This window comes from Halyomorpha halys, unplaced genomic scaffold (assembly GCF_000696795.3).
Source record: "Halyomorpha halys isolate HHAL.00 unplaced genomic scaffold, Hhal_1.1 Scaffold1659.1, whole genome shotgun sequence".
NCBI classification, from domain to species: Eukaryota; Metazoa; Arthropoda; class Insecta; order Hemiptera; family Pentatomidae; genus Halyomorpha; species Halyomorpha halys.
The window spans coordinates 193,510-210,081 of NW_027108329.1; positions in this window are offsets into that span (position 1 = coordinate 193,510).

Below are 16,572 nucleotides of genomic sequence, written 5' to 3' on the forward strand. Positions count from 1 at the left end.
TATATATATATATTATCGAACACTAATAAAACTATTCTCTTCAGTATTTGGTTCATTTCTTAGAAAATATCAAGACGTTTTACATGATAATTATCTTATGATATTTTTTACCAGAACAGCAATTCTTAAAACAGAACACAACTCCCCACTGCTCACTTTAGAGTGGACAAAAACAGTCAATAGAAAAATCTGAAACTACTTACTTTACTTTAATTATATTACTCCTCGTTTTTGAAAAATTTCAGTTTCAACTTTTGTAGATTCAATTTTCTTAATTTAGAAAATCCACAGATATAAACTCAATAGTAGACTTTAAATCAAAACTTTTAAGATGATTTTCTTATATATTTAAGGAGAAGATGGTCGGGGTGCGGTAAGCAAAAGAACACAAATAAACAAAAATTTATCTATTTTTGCCGACATTTCTACCTGAATTTCGGGCCTAATCAGCGAAGCTCCGGCAGATATTCATTCTAGAGTACAGATATTCTTATATAGATAATCATATTCAATATATGCATTTATTCTTATAAGCACACATTCTTATATAGATCTAGATATCCTTAAGGAAGAAATTTGCCAGAGCGTCCCTGATAAAGGCCTGAAATTGAGGTCGAAAAGTTGGCACAAATAAAAGAGTTTTTATTTATTTGTATGTTTTTTTTTTTTTCTAGGGAGCGGGGATAGCAACGGGGAAAAGCGCGTGGCTATTAATACAAAGTACCCGAGTTCGAATCCGGCTGGGCAAAAAAATTGTTTTTTTGAAAAAAAATTTCGTGAACATATCTTTAATATAATAAGTGATCTTAGAATAATTTGTATTATTTCATCATAAACTGTATAATAGAGCAAAAGAGAATTAATAAGATTAGTTTACCAATTTCCTAAATCATCAAAGTACATACAAATAATTCCTTTAAAATATATCATCCATTTGACAGAAATGTTTGCGTTCCCATCTGAATATATTGAGACGTTGTCCAAAACGTAAACTCAGAATACATGACATATAAGACGGTGTTCTGACGCACAAAACAGAAATTATAAAGCAATTCTATCTAGGTACGATTTTTACATCTATTATTCATATGCGGAGTTCCTCAAGGTGCAGTTTTACCACCACTATTGTTTAAGAAGCTAAAATAGTATAAAATAAAAAGATAAACAATATTTTTATTAATTAAAAAAAAGAAAGAAGGGAAACTAAGTTCAGAACAACTAAACAATTCATTAATTTAATTAAATACTTAACTTATGAATATACATTTCAAAATCGAGATTTTTAAGATGCTTAGTTCGGAAATTCTGAATTAGCTTACGTAGTCCATTCTTTTATTTTAATATTAATTAAATCATACTAATAAACGCTTCTGGCTCGAACTGCTAAGGTGCCGCTTAAACACCCTTGGCTTCAACGGCCTTTAATGGAAGAGCCATGAAGATTTCAAAATGTTCTGTAAGATGTACACTTAATCAGTTTAAGTCATTCTCTGACTTATACTACTTTAGCCAATCTCTTGATGCATTCTATTAAATATGTATAGTACTAAAAAATAATATAAAAATAAATAAATTGGTTTCCACATTTGTAAAAAAACACTAGGAACTATAGAGAAAAAATAAATAAACAAATCAAGGAATGATAAAATAAATTAGAATATTACCTTAAGTAAAATATTTATAAATTATGGTGGAGGAATATATTGAGTAACTACGAGATAATATAACAACTTCATGAAATATTTGGTTCTAACATGTACTAAGTAATTTTATGAAAAAAGAAAAAACATTGAATTATTACTATATTAAATTTCTAAAAAGAATGGACGCTTTTTGACATTTTTCTTTCGTTTTGTTTCTGCTACTTTTTTGTGATGACCAGTTATGTTATCCAGAAAAAGAATGCAGAAGCGGGAAGTGTAAATAAGTGTCTGAGACAAACAAACCCAGTCCAGAAGTTGACAATTTTCTGTAATATTACGTCTATGTTCTAAACATTGTCCGCGCATTATCATGCTTTATCCCTAAAAGTAAAAAGAAAGAAAGAAATATATAATCTTTCTCGTTACCTTGGCATTCCGGAATCTTCATCTATTGGAGGTGACATGAGCCTCTCAGGTTTCCCTAATAATCAAATACGTATGGGAAATAAAATGATTGCCTAAAAAAAAAAAAAAAAAAAAAAAGGTAAAAACAATAGAACATAAGGAATACTGTTTAAATAAGGAAGCTTAAAACGTTGTTAATCTATCATTTTTTTAAACTAAATAAGAAAAAACTTTACTGACACGGATTCATTTGTTCTTTATTATCAACTAGTGTAAAAAATGGCCGAGCTAATAACATACATTTTAAGTGAGGTTTAGATAGTTGACCGTAGATTAATGATAGGAGAAGTTTGTCAGGGGGTGCGAGCAGCAAAGAACAACATAAATAAACAAAACCATATTTATTTATTTTATGCCGACGTTTCGACCTGACTTTCAGGTCTTCATCAGGACTATAGAACAAAAGAGCTAACAACAACATTTAGAGAAACATAAAATTGAAAAGGAGTAGTATACAAACAAATATGGAAACATACAAAATATTGAATTGAATCATAAATGATAAAAAATTGATAACTGATAATTGAATAGTAAAAAAAAAAATAAATTGATTGATAATTGTGGAATTAGATGGTAGTAGATTGAATACAGTGACAGATGAAATATAATATCATGTAGGTAAGAAGATATGTATAATATAAGATATGCAAGTAGTGTCTAAACAACTGAAAAAAAAAAAAAAATTGAATCTACAAATTCAACAATATGACAGAAAATGAAAAGTAGTGAGTGGCTTATATCTGAAATACAGTGTGAGTATTAATTTATTCACCTATACTTAAAAATATAAATATATATGTGTATATATATTTATAATAGGAAAAAGGTAGATATGGAGAATGGGAAAAGAATAATGTGAGAAATACGAGAACGAGAAAGGAGACTTACGTTATGGCGTAGAAGGTAAGCCTAAAACTGATGATTTTTTTTATTTTTAGAAAGGCTCGCCAGAGTGGGCTATGGACAGACAAAGGATTCGCTAGATACGAAACTGTCAAGAAAATTATAGATAAAATAAAATAAATGATGGGTGCTTTAATAAATTAACTATTTGGGAATAGGCTAGGGATAGGTTTTGTTTGTCTGCTTTTTGATTGAGTGGGGAAGCTTCTCGGGGATCGTCGACATATAATAAATAAATATGGTTTTGTTTATTTATGTTGTTCTTTGCTGACCGCACCCTCCGACAAACTTCTCCAAACATACTTTTTGCATGTTAAATGTTGTATGTTAGAAACATAGAGCTTCCTTAAACTCACGAGAGGTAAAGAAGTTCAGAGTAGGCAACTCCAATTAAAGAGGTGCCGAAAGTCTTATCTATTTGTTTTAATATAATTAAAAGGCTTTGCGAATCCGAAGGTTTGATACCGAAACCACCAATAGTTCTTTACATACATCTGTCCGGTGACGCACATCCATACCCAAATCTACTCAAATAAACTTAACGCAATCTTCCCATCTACGTTTCAGTCTACCCCTCAGACGATTACCTGCCTGTTCAGAGTTAATTATCATTTTAAGGATCCGTTCATTACTAAATCGCACGACCTTACTCGCTCATCTTATTCACTGCAATGCTATAACCCGAGTTATATTTATCGGGTGCAGTTTTCTCAATTTAGTGTTGGGTAGCCTTATACATTCTCCTGTTAAACAATCTTTTTTCGGTCCAAATATTTTATGTAATGCTTTATTTTCAAAAAGTGCCGTTTTCCCCTCAGTACAAGAGGCTTTATACCCATAAAGTACAATGGGAGGTATAATACTTGTATCGTTATTATAATAAATATGTTTATTAATTGTAATAAATCAGGCTTCATTGTTTTCTCTTTTCATTTTAAAATTATATCCGTTCATGTTATGTAAGTATCCTTATGTTTTTTATTAAAATTACTATTGTTACCTAACAACAGAACGAGAGGTACATAGCTTACATGGTAGGCGTACACTACGTCATTGAAGTTTCATTAATTCTCAACCGCTATTCACATACGAAATTAGTTTATACACTTATTTCAATTGGACAGCTGTTTCTCTATCCTAAGACTGGACCTTTATGAGACAGCCAACACAAGAGCGACATCAGTACCACCGTTAGGTCACAAACGTTGTCTTCGAGGTCTTCAACTGTCTCTAGCAACAGAAGAAGAAGGCGATTAAGGCGTCCCATATTTCAAATTAGATTGCGGCTGAGCACGTTACGGGATAGGGTTGCCATACAATGGCCCCGTCCGATCCAAGGATTGGCCGGGGAGACCCGTTCCCATAGTGGGACGCTAAAGTCGACGTACGGGGATACCGCCGGTGTGTGATAGGGGTAGTGAGGAGGGTCGTAAAAAAAAGTAGTAATCCGTTGCTTTAATGGCACTTTACTCTCCCCTCACCAACGGAACTTAACGGAAATATTTGAAGTACACGTCATTTCTTCTATTGTAGAAGATAATTTATTGTGGAACCTTTTAGGACATCCCTTAAAAAAATAATACCATCAGAATCGAATCTAAGGAAACATACAAGAACAAGGTATGATTAGACTGCTTAAACGTTCTAAACCGGTAATAATCAGATATAGAGATGAAAATGGTATCCTGACAGATCCGGAAGACATAAAAACAATTAAAGAAACAATGTTATTCTAAATATGAGAAATAATAATTAAGATTGCTAAATTCATATAAAAAAAAATTAAAATCTAATAATACATCGAATAATGATAAGGAAGTTCAGACATTGAACAGAACAGTTGCTCAATTAAAAAGAACCGGGAAAAAAAGAAAATGCCCCAAGACTCTGAAATGATTTTGATTTACAACAACGGAACTAGAAAGGATAAAAATAACTATCATTCCCACTTCTTTAACATGTAATAAAATACTGACACAAATCTTATATTAATTAAAATTATCAGCTTTATGTTGGAAAAAAAGATGTTATACTAAACTGAACACAAAAATGCAACACTCTTTTCAAAAATAGGAAAGGATTCTAAATGTCAAATTTAAATTTTCTCTAAGTAAATAATTTAAAAAAATTGTCTTACTAGATAAAATTTTCTTTTGTAAAAACTAATTAACTTCAAAACTATGCACTGGAATAAACACCGTATCTGAATATTTTTTATAGTCGTTAAATTAACTTTGACAATAAATATTCTGAAAATAAAATAAAATAACATTTAGATGGATATTAGTTGAAATTAAGGTGTTACAAGTAATAATTAGTTGTTAAATTTATAAGTTAGATATAATAAATAATGCTATAAAACTAAATTTAGTTACAGAACAAGTTACCATAACATTTGTTTTGATATTAGACAAAATTGAAAATACATATTATTTCAATTTAAATATAGCTCAGTGACTTGGTGCTAGGAAAAAAAACGATTAAAATGAAGAGCTAAAAAAAATAAATGTTAAAAAGTACAAAAAAAAAATTTCAATTTGTGCCAGTCAGGTTATAGCATTGTGGCGAACAAGATAGGGTTGTGAGATTTTATAAGAAACAGATCCATACAATATGTTAATATGTCAGGTAAACGTCCGACGTCAAGACTTATAATTTAGCTTTTATTATTATTATAATCAAAACAAAAATAAAACTACTAACAGATGAAAAAACTTCAATTTAAAATTAACATTAACGAGGATAAAACAAAAACAATATATAAAATTATTAAAAATAAATGAATAAAATACAAATCAAAAACGCACGTGATTAAATAAACAAAATAAATTAACAATAAATTTAAATATTAAATTCAGAGAAAACAAAAATGAAGTTAAAATATATTTGTCATCAGAGAAACAATAAAAAGATTAAAACATAAAGAAAACAGTTTAAAAAACATCTCTTTCGATAAAATATAAGGAAAGTAATTAAATTTAAATCATTGAATTAATTATAAACTTTTTTAACACCATAAGCATATTTTATTATTATTCCTTTTAAGGGTGTAACTAAATAATGACTTAATTATAAAAAGAATAGGATAGAATACAATATGTAATAAAATACCTCCAAAATAAGATTAATATTCCCGACTTAGAATCCTACAAGAAGCAGCTGTACTTTATGAATACACTAACAATTTAAAATGAAATATATGACAACAACAAAGAGGACACAATAAAACATTAATATTTACAGTCACTATTAGCTTATAGTCAGCAAGATCACGCAACATAAATCAACAAATAAAAACAAATTTAATCGAATAAATCAAAACAACTAAAAATTTCGATTAAAAACGTACCAGAATAAATTAATATATAATAAATTATTGGAGGCTATACTTTGAATTTTTAATTCGTAGTAAATTTTCACTTTCATCTGAGGCAATCCTACTTTGATGTTGATGTCTCCACTAATACGTTACGGGAATTATTCATTTTGAATTTAGGGTCGTGATTTATAGTTCACTGATTAATATCCCTAAATTTTTTTTAAGGAAAATAAAAATAATTTATTTATGTACAATGATAGCAACATTGAGTAACTTTCTTATAAACTTCCTTTTGTTTTATGTTCTCTCTGTTTTGCCATGTTTGTTGTTTCTAAATAATAAATTTACTGTCTTCTCATTGAGTTACTTTTATTATTCCACCAAATAACAAATTTAATCAGAGGTGAAAAGATTAAATACAAAAAGTTAGCAATACAGGCAAATAAAATTTGGAATCTTTGCGAATAAAAATTTTGTATTTCAAGGTTTTTTAATCTGTGTTTATAGTTCATTAAAAAATCAAAATATTATTCATTGTAAATTAGTGAGATCGTACAAGCAGGTTCCATTCAAGTCTATCTTACGAAAAAGAGCTGCTTAGGATAAATTTTAAATACATCTAACATAAATTAAAAATAATGATGGTCAATATCTTAGATGAAACGGTCTCACATTTTTTAAATTATAATTAAAATGTTTAATTTAGTGAAGACAAAATGTTATATGTGACTGCAAAAAGCGATATATAAAATAAATTATATAAAAAAACAAAGAGAAATTGAAAGATGCAATAAAATCTAGAATAGTTTTTAATTCAAAAATATAAAATTTTCAATTACATCTGTGAGATTGAGCATCCATATTTAAAAACGGAAAATCGAATTGGTCTAAAACTAGAACAAATGTTTAACAATCTTAAAACAAATTTGAAAAAAAAAATTGTATACGCTATAAAGCATTAAATCTGTGCTCTGATTGAAAAATATTTTATAAGTCAATTTTTACTTTAAGAAAAAAGAGTTTTGAGAAAAAAGACATTCTACTAGAGTCTCTTAATATTATTTTCGTTCATTTATGAGAATAACATTTTGCCTTAAATTTTTTTTTTACTTACAGTGCTAAAGAGTAGAAAAAGTGATTCCCACCATTTTGGAATCGAGACCAGAAAAAATGATTAATTTCCTTCATTGTTTACTTTTTTAATTTAAATATCCACCAAGGAACTTAGAAATGTGGGTTGTTAAAGAGTCCAAGTGAAATATTTTAAATAATTTGTGATAAAAATACGTTTTCAAATCACTTTGAAAATTTACGTTTGATAAAATCAGTTAAAACAATAGATCGTCTGGTGAACTGGCATTCACCTTCAAACGGGATTGCCAGATACGTTTAATAATCTGATGATTATTATATCATGATAATGATTCTAGCATGTGAATAGTAAAACAAGTTAGAATACGTTTAGTAGGAAATTAAACTTAACTCAGATGGTAACATGGTTTATTAATCAACTTTTAAGAAAGAAATAAAAAAAGAACTTTTCACATTCTAACAGAGTCTCCTATATTATGTTTCTTTTATTTATGAGATATATATAAAATCACATTTCATCAACTTTTTTTCTAACTTATAGTCCTAAAGAGTAGAAGAAGTGATTACAACCATATTGGCTTCTGAACCAGGAAAAAAAATTATTGAATCGCTTGATTGTTTACCTTTTTAATATCTATCGCTCTCTACATACATACCTCCAGTCATGCCCCTCCAAACCCAATTCTATTAAATCAGTTTTAACGCAATCCTCCCGTCTTCGCCTCGGTCTGCCACTTGGACGTTTATCTGTCGGTTCAGTGAATAACCACTCCAAACATTAATCATAGTTATTTATGTTCTTGAATATAATACATAAAGGAAGATATTTTAAGAAAAAGTTTTATTTTTCATGTATAATATTTTATATCTATTAAGAGCAAGATGATGACATGTTAAACGTTGACAGAAGTCTTACATACGCGACTCATCGACAAACTCCTAGATTTCGATTAAAATTTAATCAAAATCAATGCTTTTCTTAGCAGTCAAGTGGCCCTATTATTCTATGACTAACATCTTATGTAACCATGAATCACCAGTTCCCAGTCGATCAAATTAATCGTAGCCACGATAAAAGACTGGAAGCTCGTTCTTCTTCATGTCTGTTAACTCTAGATTTACTAATTATCAAACAGATAATTTTTAACGAAAGCGACGTTAGCTACTGCTTATATCAGAAATCAACTAATTTAAGACACCTTTCTTTAAACAATTCTTGAGATGAGTGGTTTATTTAATTGTGTGTGTCCATCAAAAAATTTGTTCACTCAGTTTTTATTTATTTTAACACGAGATTTAATAATCTAGATTATCGCAATATTTGACATCATTTCATTTGTAATTATAATGATGAATAAGTAAATAAATAAATATTGCTTAAATTTTAGTTAGTTAACATTTTCAATAACTCTCAAATATTAAAAATAAGCATTATGTGATTACAATATTTTTTTCTTCAAAATAAATCCCCCATAACTTTGTCCATTTTTTTTGGTTTCTGAAATTTTTATTTATTGATAAACATTACAGTCTGTCATAACGTTGTTTATCATTTATCAGGCCACAATTGATTACATTCATAATAATAAAGGCTTAACGAACCCGAAGGTTCGATACCGATACCACCAAGCGCTCTCTGCATACATCCTTCCAGTGATGCCCCTCCAAACCCTATTCCACTGAATCTGTTTTAACCTCCATCCCATCTACGTTTCGGCCTACCCCTCGGACGTTTACCCGTTGGTTCAGTGTTTATTAACATTTTAAGGATCCGTTCGTTACTAAGCCCTACAACCTTACACGGCCATCTTATACGCCGCAATGCTATAACTTGAATTATATTTACCGGGTGTAGGTTCCTTAATTCAGCGTTGTGTAATCTTCTAAATTATCCCGTTAATTCATCCTTTTTCGGTCCGAATATTTTGCGTAATATTTTATTTTCGAAAACCCTAAGACGCTGTTCATCCCTTAGTGTAAGAGGCCACGCCTCACATCCATAAAGAACAGTGGAAAGGATAAGAGTTTTGTAAATTCTAATTTTTAAGTTTTTCGATAGGAGGCGCGAGCTAAGCAGTTTTGAAATTGATAACAAGCATTTCTCGCCTTCAACCTAGCTTTTATTTCCTCATCAATTTCGTTTTTTATTGATTCAGACAATTTTGATACATTCATACAAAAATAAAATAACATAAGAATAAAAAAATGAAAAATGTACATCAAAATAAATAAAATATCTCTAAAAATATAAAAACTGAAGGATAAAGAAAATAAACATAAGCAAACTATGTACACGAAAAAAATAAATAAATAAAATTATAATAATAATAAAAATAAACAAATAAAATAAACATCAGTCTCATTTACACTATTATAAGAATATTTACACTATCGACCTGAGGATCCCTGTGCCCACTCTATCTCCCACGTATGAGAGGTAAAGCGAGTGGTTAGGGATGGTTAGCAACTACTAGGAGTAGTAACTAAGCAGTTTTGAAATTGAAAAATAACAAGCATTTCTCGCCTTCAACCTAGCTTTTATTTCCTCATCAATTTCGTTTTTTATTGATTCACAAAATTTTGATACATTCATACAAAAATAAAATAACATAAGAATAAAAAAATGAAAAAAGTACATCAAAATAAATAAAATCTCTCTAAAAATATAAAAACTGAAGGATAAAGAAAATAAACATAAGCAAACTATGTTCACGAAAAAAATAAATAAATAAAATTATAATAATAATAAAAATAAACAAATAAAATAAACATCAGTCTCATTTACACTATTATAAGAATATTTACACTATCGACCTGAGGATCCCTGTGCCCACTCTATGAGAGGTAAAGCGAGTGGTGATGAGCCAGTGGAGGCTGAGCAAGTGCGCTAAAGCCGCAAACACTAAACTTGAGTGGAGCATTTGACCACTTAGTCCATTTTAGAGCAGTAATAGGGACCTATTTTTGAAATAAGCAAGGAAATTTTTTTTGATTTGTTGAGGAGATTCGTTGTAAGATGAAGGTCTTCAGTTATTTTTTTGTCACTATGAAGAATATGACCCTTGCTATTATAAACTTGTAGTTAAGCATTATTTAGAAAAGTAAGTGATATGTATTGGGATATATTTTTTTTTTATTGTGAAGTTCCAATCCTCTAGTGAGTTTTGAAAATCATAAAAAAAAAAATTATTAATAATGAGTTTTTAAAAAACACTTAAGAAATCATTTACATTAATTATAAATAAGATGATATGAATACATAATGAGAACCGGTTTTCTTAGTAAAAAAAAATAGGAATGAGAAATTATTTGTGTTGAACTTTGAACCGAGTCCAATAATTTTTCGGCAGAAACTATAAGGCACGAAAATAGTTAACGAATGCTATTTCACTTTGCTTTAGGCAGCCGTAAAACAGTTGAAGAAGCGGCAGCTGAACAAGGCTTCGGTGAAAGGAGTTGTCTCCAAGCACGTGTAGCAGCCCATTTAACGACCCCACATCTGTAGATATATAAATATATGTATAATTTCTTATGTCTAGTTTATTAGATACAGATGCTACTAGAAATGTGGAAATTCTCTATTTATTTATAAATCCTAATAGATATGTTCACGTACGAAACAAAAATAGAACAGACGGAATATACGAGGTTCCTCCTTGTTTACATAAAAAAAAAACCTGACTTATACTTTATGACTCCTAATTGTAATGAGAAAAAATATATCCATATAAACTCGAAATAAAAATTTAAAATGTGAGAACAAAATCTAAAAAACAAAAATATTTTTATTTTAGTATAAAAATTAAGTTTATAACTTCATTTAAGCAATAATTATTGATAATTCAATTGAATTCCTTCGTTGTATATTATGTTTGTACTTATTACACCGTTGGAAAGTAATTTACTTTACAGTTATTTCATAAAACGACTATAAAGAAATATTTGATGACTATAATAATATAACATAACTATCGTAGATAATTGGAATTTAAAATAAACTTTTATTGATTAGCGATCGTTTAATATCATCGATCATTATGCTCTAATAATTACATAATTTAAATTTAATCTTTAATTTAAGAACATTGTGATAATATTAATAATGACATTAAAAAAGGTTAAATTTGATGCAAATGCATCCAAGGAACACAATCTTTTCAGAAGTTTAAAAAAAAACATCCATTAAGCTCAACACTTTTTTATTATCTTAACACACAAACGTTTCAGTCGTCCCGGCCGTTTTCAAGGATCTATCAATAAAAATTTTCAAATATATTCTATTAATTATAAATTAATCTTAAAAACATCATGAAATATTAAATTGTCTACCTTATTACAGCCAACGTTGTTCATTAACATAATTGCAGGTCATTTTGCCTTCGTCAAATTATTTATCATTAGGCATTTTTCTTAAGAAATTTCTTAAAACCAGTATACATTGAATAAATTAATCTTCATCACAATGTCTACTATTCCATTATTATTACAGTTAAAATTATTACATTTATTAGTTTACAATCTCTATTTCAAATATTTATTTTAACAACACTACACTGAGTAATCTACCTCATAATCCCAGGTTGCCATATCTCCATTATATTTTCAATTTTATTCCAGTTATTTATTCATCCATATTAGTATTTAAAAACCAATCAACTTTAATTAGATTAAATTTATCTTACTAAAAATAAGAAACAACATTATGATCATAAATTAACTTTGCTTAAAATTTCAGCATAATGCTGGTTCAAATTTTTTTTTATCTGATTTAAAATTAACAGTATAAATCATATTCTCTAATATATATGTATCCAACATTCTTCTTTTGAAGGTATAGTTTTCTTTATACAAAATCATTGTATTTTCAAAATCAAAATTATGCTTATTTTTGGATACATGTTGCACCAATGCTTGCTTATTTGGGTCTTTGTCCTTATTTTAAACATCATTATTATACTGATATATTCTTTCTCCTAATAATTATTTGGTTTCTCCTAAATAAAGGAGAGCAAATGTATGTTTTTTTATAACAACTAAACAAATCTGTCTCAAACAAAAATTTGCATTAAATATACACAATCTTTTCTTTTTAATAAATGGAACATGGTCCGGGTGCGGTCAAACAAAACTCAAATAGTAATGATTGTTTTAATTGAACCAACGTTTCGCCTCACGTTGCAGGGCTTCATCAGGGCTAAAAAAGATACAAACACTTAACAAAAGTAAAAAAGTAAATGGAAAATTACAAGGGTAAACGATGAAACGTAAAAAAAAACCTGGGGTGAAACGTTGGCTCAACATAAGCATTATATCTTGATGAATAACACACCGTAGGTTTGGCCATACATCTCCTATAATTCTCGATTATTTCTTGACCACCATTGTCCTTATTCATTTATTAGTAAATAAATTATTTAACATACTTACAAACTAATATTAATAGAAATTCGTGAATGTAAAATATCAATTGCAGAGAAAAATTGTATTTAGAGACGTGGGTATCTTAGAAAAGAGATGTAACTTCTTCTGATACTCGAACCTCTACCCATCCTGACTAAACGTCCACAAATACAAGAAATAGTGGTTTTCATATGGTCCAATGTAATGTATACGAACCTTCTCAAAATTTTTTCTAGCGTTTAACCATTTATTTATATCAATAACATGATCGATTACTTTCGGATTGCGGTAGGAACAGCTGATTCAATTACATTGTATATATGAAATTACTTCAATTATATTCTGGATTATCGCTAAGGAAGTCTGGTGAATTAATTCATTTAAAAATTTTTTTGTTGAGGTTAATGACTTCTATGTTAAATGAAATATTTATTAATTATTCATAACATTGTACAACGTTTCGGGACCACTGTCCCATATTCATCCACTTTGAAACCTCATGATTTCATATGGGAAATCATGTCAACCATTTGTGCATCTTCACTTCTCCCTAGCACAGCCATCACTCTGATAATTAATAAATATTTCAATGAAAATGGAAATCATTAACCTTAAAAAAGTTTAAATTAATTCAATTATATTTTATTATTTTGTTACATTACAAAATATATCATTTTTTCCATTAGTTCGAATATTTAAGTATCCAGTCTTTGTTATTTTTCGTTTTAACAATTAAATCATTGTTTTGATTTACAAATTTGTCTTTAAGTTTATAAAAAAAAAATTGTTTTATTCAACAAAAATTAATATTCACTAAATGTTTTGTGATATAAACTCAATTATTATCGGAAACTCGAAATAGGTTTAACCAGGTGAATGCCACAATATGCAGGAAATGAATAAAAACTGAAACACCTAGGTTTTCGTAAATCACAAGTTGACACTCACTATAATACAATCAAGTTTTTAAGCCGTAATTATGATAATTATTGCATCTTCGAGATCGCAAGTTGAAGTTAACCAACAGAAAAGCAAATATACGTTTAAAAAGTAAAAAGTATATGTAGTTATTTTCTTTCTAATCTAATTAAATTAAATTACAATATTAAAGTTTAAATAATAAAGAATTCCGAAATGTGGAGCTTAGTATTTAATATTTTAAATACTCCTTTATACATAACAGCTAGCTTAATTTTCATGAATATTAAAATTGAGTTTTCTGGTCTTCATCTTAAGAATAAAAAATCAATAAATACAGTTTACCTTTTCGATTTTTTTTTTTTTCAGTTGGCTCTATAGACCTTGTAGATCTTCGGCCGTCCAAAACAGCCTTCTCCACACCTGCCTATCATAGCCTGCTGGTTTACAGTGTGTTACATGCAGCTCTTTCGCATATTTGTTTTCAATTTCCGACCAATTTCAATTATGACCTAAATTTTAAATTTTTGGTCGAAATAGTTTAGTTTTTGTGTAAAATGAGGTAAGCAATTTGCGACTTTAATTTGATTCAAACAACGTTAGAGAATCTATCAATGCACATGTTGATATTATAAATTACATAATAACGTTGATCTCTGCAAAATTTGAGTGTTTAATAAACAATAGTTTTTAGGTTTTAAAGTACGATTTTGCATTTTTCGAGTAATTCACAGCAAGTTTTTTTTTTTTTTACAAGCTTGACTTCGTCTTCGAAAACAAAAGAACCTTCGCATGTGCATACAAACATACAACAATAAAACCTACTGTCAGCTCATCAATAATAAATATGAAGATCAAAAGAGTAAGAATATATCTATATTTTTATCCTTTATAAAATTGAAACTGCTGTGATGTTTGTAAATACTCTATGATCCTGATATTAGAATTTTATATGATAATAAGTATATTTGTTATTACCTTTTTGTCTAAAAAGTGAATCCCGTATCTTCAGCTTCTAAATAGAAAAGCTATCTCCAGATAAAATAATACCTTATTATTTAATTTTATTAAACCATTCATTAATGAACTACAATATAAAAACTTTTTACTCACCTAATTATAGTTTAGAGAACTATTTCTTATGAAGATTGATTATATAAACAGAAATTCAATAGAGACAAAACAAAAAAAATTAAAATGTAAATCATCACGCTCAACTCCTACTGCTAAGTCTACAATTCATTTATGACCTTCCTTAGTTCCTTATTATCTTTTTATTTAAATTCCATGCAAATAGAATATTTCTAAAAATTATGTTAAGTAACTTAACATCTTTCTGTTAAACCGATTTCTTTGAACAGGTAGGTTGTCCTGACTCGTTCTTTCCTCATTTATTATCATTTTATATCATTATTATTATTTATTTTTTTTATTATTATTTTTTCATGACGTTTATTTTATCTCTTTAATTTTTTTTTTCTCCTTTCCCGTATCTCCTGTACTTTTTTAGCTTTATAATTTACGTATTTTTATAAAGAAATTGTTACTCTAGCCATTGCTACTTGCTTTTACTCTTATCTTTGTATTTTTATTCTTATCCAATGATAAGTATCATTTTTTATCTTTTTAGCTCTGATGAAGCCCTGCAAAGTGGGGCGAAACGTCGGAAAATAAATAGTTGTAAACTATTTTTGTTTTTCTTTTGACCGCAACCCTGACCATCTTCTTATATATGTTAAGTAACGTTTCCTAATTCCCTCAACTCAGAAAACGTTTGAGGTCTAAGCTCTTCCCCACAATGCCTTTCAAGGATCTAATACCTACTCTGAAGCTGGTGGTCGAGTTCCAGGAAGGTCTGCCGACTGGATAAAGACAAACAAATCTGCCCCAGCCTTTTCAAACCAGCAATTTCTTCTTCGAAAATGGCAGAAGTTACGTAAGACGAGGTATTTTTAAAAATAGTGGAATAGCAAAAATAAAATTCACATGTTCGGAGCTTAAATAAAATTAAAACTTCTTTAAATTAATATAAGTGAGTTAGAAATTAAAATTATGAATAAGAAGGGATTATATTAAACTGTACTAAATACGAGGTAGTAATAGAATAATTAGTAGCTCAATGAGTAAGGCACTGTGCTACTAACTCTAAAAACACGGATTCGAATCCGGCAGTGGTAAATAATTAAATATTGTGTGACTGTAGCCATGAGTCGAACCTATGTGTGCGGAAGCCCTCCTCGGGTGCTCAACCAAGCTCTATAAAATTGAAGCAAAAACCTGGCGGTTTGGTGTGATCCTGAACAAAACACCTTCTTTTACAACCGTTGTACAAGGAACAATAGTGATTTACAAAGTGCTGAACCCCTGACCCTTCATGGACTAAAGCGGTACAGACTATAATTTAATTCAATATCATATTTTTTTTTTTTTTAATTTTGTAATAATCGTTATACATAATTACGATTATTACAAAATTTTTAGGTGGGAGGTTTTTCGTTGTCTTTAAAATTTATCTATATTACTTGTTAGTACCAGAGATGGCACGTAATATAAAGCTTCATTTCTAGTTCGAACACTTGTAACGCTGCACTAACATAAGTAAGATCACTGAGTCAGCACTAAGGGCATGTAAGCGGTTTAGTTTAATCCAGGGATTTGTATGCTCCTAAATGTCACAGTTCCAGCTTAGTTCCATACATCTGAGTCCTTCCTTACCGGGGCCAAACTTTCTCTTGTTTTAGTGAACAAGTTCACATTCCACAATGCAGAAAAGACCGTTGCCAAGCAGCCAGCCAGCTTACGCTTGCCATATCGTCTCCTCTATCTGTACAG